This window comes from Zalophus californianus, chromosome 1 (assembly GCF_009762305.2).
Source record: "Zalophus californianus isolate mZalCal1 chromosome 1, mZalCal1.pri.v2, whole genome shotgun sequence".
Lineage (NCBI taxonomy): Eukaryota > Metazoa > Chordata > Mammalia > Carnivora > Otariidae > Zalophus > Zalophus californianus.
Genome location: NC_045595.1, coordinates 168,121,987 through 168,133,205, shown reverse-complemented (window position 1 = coordinate 168,133,205; position 11,219 = coordinate 168,121,987). Strand labels below are relative to the sequence as shown.

General features: G+C 39.3%; 1 pseudogene; it reads left to right on the top strand.

The window, feature by feature from the left end:
* Nucleotides 1-217: 217 nt before the first annotated feature.
* On the top strand, nt 218-1,028 carry LOC113915899 (annotated as a pseudogene).
* Nucleotides 1,029-11,219: the final 10,191 nt, after the last annotated feature.

Sequence of the window (11,219 nt, the reverse complement as noted above, 5' to 3'; positions counted from 1 at the left end):
ACTGGAATTTAAATAAAAATTTGAAACAAAAAAAGGTAAAAAAGAATAATAATGATGCAAACAATAACCTGGAAATCAAATTGTTATCCCGCTTCCCCTATAACCTCCATTCACAACAATTATACAGAATACTCTGGCTGTGGGGCAGCCTGGATCTGACTGGGACGTGGACATTTATGGCCATCTTAGCTTCCTGGGAAAAGGCAATGTGAACCTGGATTTCTTTATTGGGCATGAAGTAATAGGAAAAGCAACATGTACCATGAAGTGGCCAACCCACTATGGTATAGTTGAAGACTGTCACTTGATGGAAAGGTGTATGGAGCATGTATTCTTTAAATACTTAAAGGAGAATTTGAAGGTCATTCCTTTCTTCTGATTAAACTTCCACTCAATGCTCCAGAGAACAGAATATATTGCTGAAATAACGTCTGAGCCCTTCAAAACTCCAGGCTCGTACATAGCCATGCAGGCTGCTCTTGCATTGGCAGCATACCAAACATCAAAACAAGTAAGAAAATTGAGAGTGACTGGTGCGGTACCAGATAGTGTAGATGGTGCCACTCCTGTCCTTCCTGCAGCTGAAGGACATGTGATAGGCAGCTGGGGCAAGCGCATTCCAATCCCAGGGCGAGCTATAATGTATTTCATTCAGCAACTGCTGAGAGGCTGCGAAGTAGGAATTCCTCCAGAGTAATCCCTGGAAACAGCTATGGAAGTAAAGAAGTGCTGCAGTTACGTCTGCCCTGATTTAGGAAAAGAATTTAACAAGTATGACACAGGAGAGCCAAGTGGATTAAACAGCCTACTGGAATCAAGGCAATCTCAAAGAAAGAATTTTCCATTGACGTTGGTTATGACAGATCCTTGGGACCTGAGATCTTTTTCATCCAGAATTTGCTAACCCAGACTTCATACAACCTACCCAAGAAGTAGTAGATGAAGTAATTCAGAATTATCTGATTGGTGTCAGGGTTCTCTCTATAAGAATACTGATTATCACTGAACTAGATGTGCAAGGACTTTGAGTGCACTTTTCTATTTTGAAGGAAAAAGGCGACCAAGTAAAAGATAAATTTCAAAAGTAACCTCATATACAATGAGGACAATGTATTTAATGCCACTCAACTGTACACTTAAAAATAGTTAAAATGGAAAATTTTTATGCTGTTTCTGTTTCCACGATCAAAGAAATAAATTTAAGAGAAAATTTTCAGCTAGCCTCATGACACTTGCTGTTACTCATTTATGGGGATTTCAGTATAATTAGGACAAGGGATTTCAGTAATTAAGAATTGCTACCATCCTCATCCAAAGGAAAATTGGTTTTTGTTGCAAGTACTTTTAGAACTAAGAAGCTAGTGAATCAGGTTAAGTCTAATTACTTGCATTCTTTTCCTTGCCAAAAGATTTTAAGTAAAGACAAGACTGTTGGACCAGTCTAAAAAAAAAAAAAAAAAAAAGGCGATACAACATGCAGGTACTCTCACGCCAGTTTCAGCCTCTGCTTGAGACTTCCCGGTTCACATGTCTAAGCAGGTCCCACCAACCCACCAGGTGCGAGGCAGACACAGGGAGGTTCTGCATGTGCACGGTTGTCTGCTTCTAAGAGAGATGTTCTGACCTCTCTTACAACCGCTCCTATGACAGAAATGACTGGCAATGCTGAGGCTGAATCAAACCTCCATTAGCTGATTTGGGATTGGTTTTAATGGACCTCCTCCCTCTTTTTTTCTTTTTTCTTTTTTTTTTTTTTTTTTGGTGACTTTTGGTGTCTGACTTCTTTCACTTAACATAATGTTTTCAAGATTCGTCCATGTGTAGCATGTATCAATACTTCATTCCTTCACGCAACCTGTCTTTGGTCAAGCCACTGTAACAAAATACCACAGACTGGGTGGCTTACACAAACATTTAGTTCTCATAGTTCTGGAGACTGGAAAGTCCAAGATCAAGGTGCTGGCAGATTTGGTCCTTGGCTTGTAGATGGCCACCTTCTCACTGTGTCCTGACATGATGGAAAGAGGAAGATGTAGAGGTTCTTCCTTTTCTTATAAGGGTTAAGATTCCATCATGGGGGCTCATGATGTCATGACCTCATCTAAACCTAATTATCTCCCAAGGGCCCCACCTTGCTCATATCATCATATTGGGGGTAAGGACTTCAACTTACAAATTTGGGCAGGAGACAAAATTCAATCCATAACACAACACAATAATATTCCTTTGTACAGATTTATTATATTTGATTTATCCATCCGTCAGCTGACAAGTATTTGGGTTGTTTCTGCTTTTTGGCTATTATGAATAATAATGCTATGAACACTTGTGTATAAATTTTGTGTGGACACATTTTCAATTCTCTCGAGTATATACATAGGAGTGGAATTGTTAGTTCATACAGCAACTCTTTAACCACCTGAGGAATTGCCAATCTGATTTCCCAAGTGGCTGCACCATTTTACAAACCTACCAGCAATATAGGAGGGTTCCAATTTCTCCAAATCCTCACTAACACTTTTATTGTCATCTCTTATTATAACCATCCATCCTAGTGGGTGTGAAGTGGTATCTCACTGTGGTTTTGATTTGCATTTCCCTAATGACTAATAATGTTGAGCATTTTTCATGTGTTTATTGGTCATTTGTATATCTATCTTCTTCGGAGAAATGTCTATTTGAATCCTTTGCCCATTTTTAATTGGGTTATTTGTCTTTTTGTTATTGAGTGTAAGAGCTCTTTACATATTCTGGATACAAGTCCCTTATTAAATATATGATTTGTGAATATTTTACCCCATTCTTTGGATTGTCTTTTTACTTTCTTGATAACATCCTTAAAAGCACAAAGTGTTTTTTTTAATTTTGATTATAAATTGTTTTTTTAAAAAGCCTTCGGAGATCTGGATCCAGAATAATGTTTTTGTAATATGTAATGGTTTCATAAAACTTTATAGCAGGTAGTAAAGTAATCCAGGAGAGTATTACAAGAAGAAGTTGAAAACCTAAATGACAATTAACTAAAAGGAAAAATATTTTCATGGGCAGGAAATTAATTAACATAGTTAATATAGAAGAATAAAGGCTCTGTAATAAGTTTTGCCTTCTTTTCAAATGTGTAAATGCACATAAAGCAGTTGCAAGAAGTTATTTTACAAACACAAGCCAGAATGAAGGGAGGGAAATCGGAGGGGGGGACGAACCATGAGAGACGATGGACTCTGAGAAACAAACTGAGGGTTCTAGAGGGGAGGGGGTGGGGGGATGGGTTAGCCTGGTGATGGGTATTAAAGAGGGCACGTATTGAATGGAGCACTGGGTGTTATATGCAAACAATGAATCATGGAACACTACATCAAAAACTAATGATGTAATGTATGGTGATTAACATAACATAATAATAAAAAAAAAACACAAGTCAGAAAAAAATCTTTGTTTGCCTCAAAACCTAAGTGTTATTGAAGGGAAAACAGAGTTGATAACTCAGGTTAACGGATTGGTGTCTATAAATGACAAATGGCTATATTAAAGAAATTATTAACCTAATATTCTGAACCATGGCTAATGATATTTTAATTATAAAAGTTGCTCTTGTAATAAACCGTTCTGGTTAATTTCTCCCTTCTCTTTGGAATCTTTGGTAGTTAAAAAAAAAAGCCTAAATTCAATACATGTCTGAAACTTTTCCAAGAGTTCATGCAGAGCATACAAGTTTAACAGCTTATAAATTATCCTTACCTCTAGAAAGAAAACAGATGCAAGAAACTGAGAACCTCTATAGTGGTCACTCCTGTTAAAATACTTCTTCAATATCCTTTGAGCTATTCATCTCCTTTTTTTTGAGCTATAACTGACATATGATATTCTATTAGTTTCAGGTGTACAACATAATGATTTGTTATTTGTATATATTGTGAAATTATCACAATAAGTCTAGTTAACATCTGTCCCCACACATAATTAAAAACTTTTTTCTTGTGATGAGAACATCTAAGATCTACTCTCAGTGACTTTCAAATATACAATATAGTTATTATAGTCACCATGCTGAACATAATACCCCTATGACTTATTCATCTTATAACTGGAAATTTGTACCTTTTAACCACCTTCATCCATTTCACCCAACCTCCACTCCCTGCCTCTGGCAACCACTAATCTGTTCTCTGTGAATCTATGAGCTCTGTTCTGGGATTTTTTTATATTCCAAATATGTGAGATAATACAGGTATTTGTTTTCTCTTACCTATTTCATTTAGCATAATGCTCTCAAAGCCCATTCATGTTGCTGCAAATGGCAAGATTCCATTCTCTTTTTAGGACTGAATAATGTTTCATTTTGTGTATATATACCACATCTTCTTTATCCATTCATCCATAGATGGACACTTAGGTTGCTTCTATGTTTGGTTATTGTCAATAATGCCACAATGAAAGTGGGGGTGCTTTCATTTGAATCTGTGTTTTCATTTTTTTTATAAATATCTAAAAGTGGAATTGCCAGATCATATGGTATTTGAGTTTTAATTTCTTGAGGAACCTCCATACTATTTTCCATGGTGGTTATACCAATATACATTCCCACCAACAGTGCACAAGGATTGCCTTTTCTCCACATCCTCACCAACACTTGTCGTTGTTTGTCTTTTTGATAATAGCCATTCTAACAGGTGTGAGGTAATATCTCATTGTGGCCCTAATCTGCATTTCACTGATAAGTAGTGATGTTGAGCACCTTTTTGTGTACCAGTTGGCCATATGTGTGTCTTTGAAAAAATGTGTATCCATATCCTCTGCCCATATTTTAATCACACTGGTTGTTTTTTGGTTTTTGCTATTGGGTTGTATGAGTTCTTTATACATTTTGGATATTAACCCCTTATCAGATATATGATTTGAAAATATTTTCTCCCATTTGGTAGGTGGTCTTTTCATTTTGTTGTTGGTTTTCTCTGCTGTGCAGGACCTCTCTGCTCTTTAGTGGTAATATTAAACACCAAGATGGCACAAGTTATGGGCAAATATTTTTTATAATAATACTGTATCATCTGTATGATATCATTTGTATAATAATAAAGTATCACTTGTATCATGCCATTGTTGCCATAATATGAAATTTATCTTTCCTGAGAAAGATTCATTCAGATTTTGATGTACATTTGTTCTCAAAACAATTTATTTCTATTTTTTTCTGAAGAAAAATGCTGAAACATTAAATGAATCTAAATGTTAAGAACTTCATGTGAAGTCTCATGTTAAGCCCCAGCTCTAATAAACTAGAGCCACATCTCACACAATTTGTACACCCTCCATTCTCTAGTTGCTTTTGAAAAGAATGGAAGTGCTTCTGAGTAACACCCTTTAGTGAGTGAGTTTTGATACTCTCATTGAGTCTCACCTTCCTACCCAGTGTCCCAATTCCATCAAGTCAACCATAGTTTATGTGGTCGGCAGTCTATGCCCAGAAATTTATAGGGCAATAAAAATCCTTACAATGGCAGGGCGCCTGGGTGGCTCAGTCGTTAAGCATCTACCTTCGGCTCAGGTCATGATCCCAGGGTCCTGGGATCGAGCCCTGCATCCAGCTCCCTGCTCCGCGGGAAGCCTGCTTCTCCCTCTCCCATTCCCCCTGCTTGTGTTCCATCTCTTGCTGTGTCTCTCTCTGTCAAATAAATAAAATCTTAAAAAAAAAAAATCCCTACGATGGCATGTCATCCTTCCATTTTAGAACAAATCCTCCTCCACCATCATTAATGTATAGAGTTGAGATATGTTCATGTTAATTTGTTTGTTTATAAGTTCTGGAAAGAATAAAGAAGCTGATAGATGATATGACAAATCAGTGATCTGTTTCTATCCATCCATCAAGCATTTATTAATTATGTACTGTGTGTCCAGTGTATAAACCTAAAACGTGATTATTGTTCTCACGGAGGTTGTAACACAGTTGGGAAGGCAAGATATACACACAAAAACTTTTAGGAAGGAAGAAGCAGGCATCAGGAAGGACATGGTATGGTGTTTTCTTGCTTAACATATTGTGTGGTACACCCATGTTTTGGCCAACCTTGTTTGCTCCTGATATTGGCCACATTGATTCCAGGTCCTTCCCGATCCTAACTTTCAGGTAACTGAGGAGAAAACTTTTGTTCCTGTTACTTCCAAAGCACAATATTCCACTATTAGGTGCTCTGAAAATCTGATAGGTCATTACTCTATCTACCCACTTTATGCTAGAATGGAACATAGTCCTGCCTTGTGACCTCAGTTTTATGCAGGTTTCACCCTGGCTCTGGTTTAAGATCCAGATAGGGGTCCAAGAGGGTTAAACTAGAGACCAATCTGAGAAAATTACCCATGATGTACTCAAATCACCTCTTACCACTGATGATGACCTATAGTCCATATGCACTGTATTAGGATTTTCTAGAGAAACTAAACCAATAAGGGGATTATTATAAGGAGTTGGCTTATGATTATGGAGGCTGAGAAATCTCACAATCTGCAGAGACCCAGGAAAGCCAATGGTATAAATTCCAATCCAAGGGCAGGAGAAGACCAATGTCCCAGTTCAGCAAGCAGGCGGAAAGATAAAAGGAGGATTTCCTCCTTCGTCCACCTCTGTATTGAGGCCCTTAACTGATTGGATGATGTTGTCCACCCACATTGGAGAGGGCAGTCTACCTTTCTGAGTACACCAATTTAAATACTAATCTTATCCAGAACTCTCTCACAGAGGCATCCAGAAACAATGTTTAATTGGGTCACCCTGTGATGCAGCCAAACTGACACATAAAATTAACCATCGCGCGTGCGCACACACACACACACACACACACACACTCAAAATTAACCATCACATGTACACTACTCTTCCTTCTTTCATAATGATTTCTCCCCAGTCTTTGATGCAAATGACCCTGCATGAGCTGAGCCCATGATCTTTCCTCCAAACACATCCATTTTGACTGATAACTGAAATGTTTATACTAGAATCCCCACTACAGTATTTTTTTTTTAGTTTAGGACCTGCCACAGTCAGACTTCTTTCGTCCATCCAACCTTACTCCCTTTTGCTATCTGTAGTGGGTTTATAGTGTCTCCCCCAAAAGATATGTCTAAGTCCTAACCCCTATGATTATGATCTTTTTTTGGAAATAACATCTTTACAAATGTAATTAAGGATCTTTGGGTAAGATTACTCTGGATTTAGGGTGAGTCCTAAATCCAATGATTGGTGTCCCTGTGGAGAAAGGAGAGGGAAATTTAACACATGGAGACACAGGGGAGAAGACATGTGAAGACAGAGGCAGAAACTGGAGTAGTGCATCTATGAGCCAAAGAAAACCAAAGATTGCTGACAAACACCAGAAGCGAGGAGAAGGGCATGGAATGGTTTCTCCCTCAAGGCCTCCAGAAGGGACCAACTCTGCCAACACCTTGATATCAGACTTCTACCCTCCATAACTGTGAGAGAATATGTTTCTATTGTTTTAAACCACCAAATTTGTGGTAGTTTGTTACAGCAACCCTAGGGAATGAATATTCTAGCTAATAGTCTCCTCATTTTCCCTGAAACACATCATCCTCTTTCCTATCTCCATACCTTTGCTTATTTTCCCACCCCAAAATGCCGTGTCCTTCACCTTTTCATTTATCCTTCCTAGCCTTCAGAACCTTTCTCAATCTTACCTAGTCCAAGCAATTTTCTCCAGCTGTTCCTACCCACTTACATTCTTAACTGTCTATGGTGATGTATACTATATTCTATCTTCCCCTACAAGTTAAGGTTCTGTGACTTGTTTTCCTAAAGAAAGAGAAACTTCCATGAGTACAGATTCCTATGCTGCACCCACATAACCTTAAACTAGTAAGCACTTGACAAAGACATATTCAGTTACTCTGTATCAGTGTTTAACCCAAGAGAATGGGGTTCACAGCTACAGCACCACTACTATTAAAAGCAAAATCTCAGTGGTCTTACTGAAGACTCACTCCCAGGCTGAATCTATTGTAGCCCAAATCAAATAGAATGAATGAGACTCCAGGTCATTTCCAGGAGGTGCTACTCAAGGCTGAAATTCCAGTCCAAAAGCCGTTACTGTCACCCTATCATTGTTTCGTGAAATAAAAAGGGGAACTATGGAGGTTCCCACAGCAAGACTTTATAATTCCTATAGCATCACAGTAATTAGTGATACTGAAAATTATTGGCGCGTTTAGGTTGCAGAAGGCAGAGGCTGCTGAAGCTTGGTATTAAATAAGTGGAAAATAAAATGAATGAACCAGAACTCAAGAAAAACCTTCAACTCCATCTTCATGATCAAAGCACGAATGAAACATTTTCTCTGAGTAGAATGGTCTTGAATGGATATTTGCAAATTATCATTACATTTCTTCCTTCTTTAGTCCCAACCCATTTAGACAAATTTGTCATCACCATACCTTCTCGCCTTTGCATTTTCAGGACTCCCAAGTAGGAACCCATGACCTTCCCTATAAAATGCAGGGAACCTGAGGTCTTCAAGTGCAAAGCTAAACTTGCTCCAGGAAAGGACTTAGAAAGGAGTTATGGACCAGCTGTCAGAGATGCCATTAGGCCAAGATGCACAGCAGATATTTCTCCCCCTGGGCTGTCCTGTTAATACAATATGAGCTGTAATGTGACTAAGTGGGTGGGATTGGGAGGACACCATAGAGGACACATTACTGAGACATAAAATCTTCATGGAAGTTTCCCTCTCTGAGTCAGCCTTAGGCCAGGACATTGCCTGCCTCCTGTGGTAAAGTGGAATACAAGTGGTCCATAAAATCTTCCAAGATCCTGCAAACCAAGCAGTCCTTGCCTCCCCCAAATTATCCGAGAATCCAAAGTGGTGTTCCTGGGTGATACAACTCTTTCACTTACCACCAAAACTAGCTAAGCAAAGATTTCACATCCAAGCTCCACAAGTCCTGTAGAGAAGACTCCACAAGCCATCTGCCCCCCGCCCCCACTGGCCTCCCCACCACCTGCTGCAGCCCCTGGAGCTGCAGAACTGCCACAGTGATCTCAAATGATTAACCCAGGTGTCAGTATTTCTGCAAAGTGCAAGTGTTCCTTCTGTATTTTATGCTTAGTCAGGATGAGTTCCCAGGAAAATTGAGTCTCAAGATACTCTCATGTTCTCTCTCTACCTCCATCTCCTTCCCTCTCCCCTTCATGCTTTCTATCACTCTCACTCTCACTCTCTCTCTCTCTCTCTCTCTCTCTCTCTCTCTCTCTCTCTCTCTCACACACACACACACACACACACACACACACACACACACACACACAATTTGAAGGGCCAGGTTTGGCTCATTATTTCCTTTTCCATAATTCACATTCCCTCAACAGGTTACCAAGCATCCAAAAACTTTCCTAAGACACTGGAAGAAAGCACTGGCCTCTGTCCGTGCGGATGTGTGTAACATGCAGGGCCCTCTTGCTGGGTCCGTGGGTATACTACACACATGCATAGAGCTGGTAGGATGGCTGACTAGCACGAATGCCACCAACCACAACCTTGTTGGGTCTTCCAGGTCTTCGTAGAAAATTCTCTCTCAGAGACCTACAGCATTTTCCTGAAATCCGGTCTCTACTGTTAACACTCCGGGGTCTGCAAATAACTTTTGTACATTCCAGAATAGTGGTTCTCATCCTGGGATACACATTAAAATCACCTGGGAAATTTTATTTAAAAAGGTGATGGCTGCCCACCCTAGAGATTCTGGTTTAATTGGCCAGGGACACAATCTCGGATCAGGGGATTAAATGTTCCCAGGTGGCTATGGTGTACGACCCAGGTCAAGAGAACCTGGGGAGAAGGAAGCAGGTCAGTCCCAGCCTCATTTTACAAATGGCCCACAGCCCTTATGTAAATTCATATTTGCAAATAGATTTGAGAGGCACGTGAGATGCTAATTACTCTCACCCTAAATATCTTAACCCTGCTTCTACCCACCCATTACAACTATTTACTTTTCAATTATGGTCAAAAACAAATATAAAAAATATTTTTGTAAACAACATTGTTTCTCCTTTCATTTACTGTCTCAGTAGGAAGATGTTAACTGTTAGCATTGCATTAGATAGTAAAGAGAAAAAAATATACCATTAAGGGACATCAGAATGTGTTCCTCATATAATCTCGTCCCTCATTCACTCCTTGTTATTCAAATTCAAATTCAAAGCAGGAGAGTCATAGCTTTCCTATTTTGTGCAACTGTAGGCTATTTTAATTAGAAGCAAGCACAGTTAATTATCTGAAAGGTCTACCATTATTAGAAGCAAATAGTTTCTCCTAAAAATGCTAATAAATAACACCATTACATGACATATGGTCATAAGCCTGCTCCAAGTGAGGACAAGGCTAGTTTATCAGATTTTCTTCTGCCTCATAAAGTTCTCTGCTCTTTCAGAACCTGCAATTTAATTGCAGAAACTATAAACGACCCTGCAGAGTGCATGAGGAAGAATTAGCCATCATCTTTATTTATGAGTATACTAAACAAAGAAGCTAGTAAATATGGATACAGCCAATGTCTCCCAGGCCACACCAACTGGAGGGTAAAAATAGGGTCACCATATGTTATAAACAGGATTTGTGGGCTTTGTTCTCCAACAACTCTGCCAAAACTCTGGTCCCCTCTTAGATAAATCTCAAAGAGTGCTGGGAGACTTCACTGGGTACAAGAACTCTGGTTTGTATTTTCCATGAATAGCTGCCTTTTTCCTCTGTCCTGCCCAAGGTCACAAATGTGACAGTGCCTGTCTTGGAGGACTACAGGGTTGTGAGCTACACGATCACAACTCACTCAAGACGACAGCACCTGTTCTAAGACTGCCACAGCCATGCTGTGGAGGTACAGCCTTTAGCCCTGGAATGGCTGCTATCACACAGGCGATCGCCTTGCCGTGGGACTTAAGCACAACTCCATGGAGTCTGGGCCAGGGAACAATATGATTGAAAGGCATTTGCTTTATTTAAAAATCATCCCTCTTATCCCTCCCCTCTGGCTTTGGTCCATTCTCCTAGAATCAAGCATGTGTCTTCATTTTCTCTTACCACATTTTTTAGTGAAGATTCTCCAGTTTACCAATTCACCCCTCCTTACTCCTACTCCTCCATATGTATTCATTCACTGGTTCATTCATTCATTCATTCATTCATTCATTCATTCATACACAGCCTATG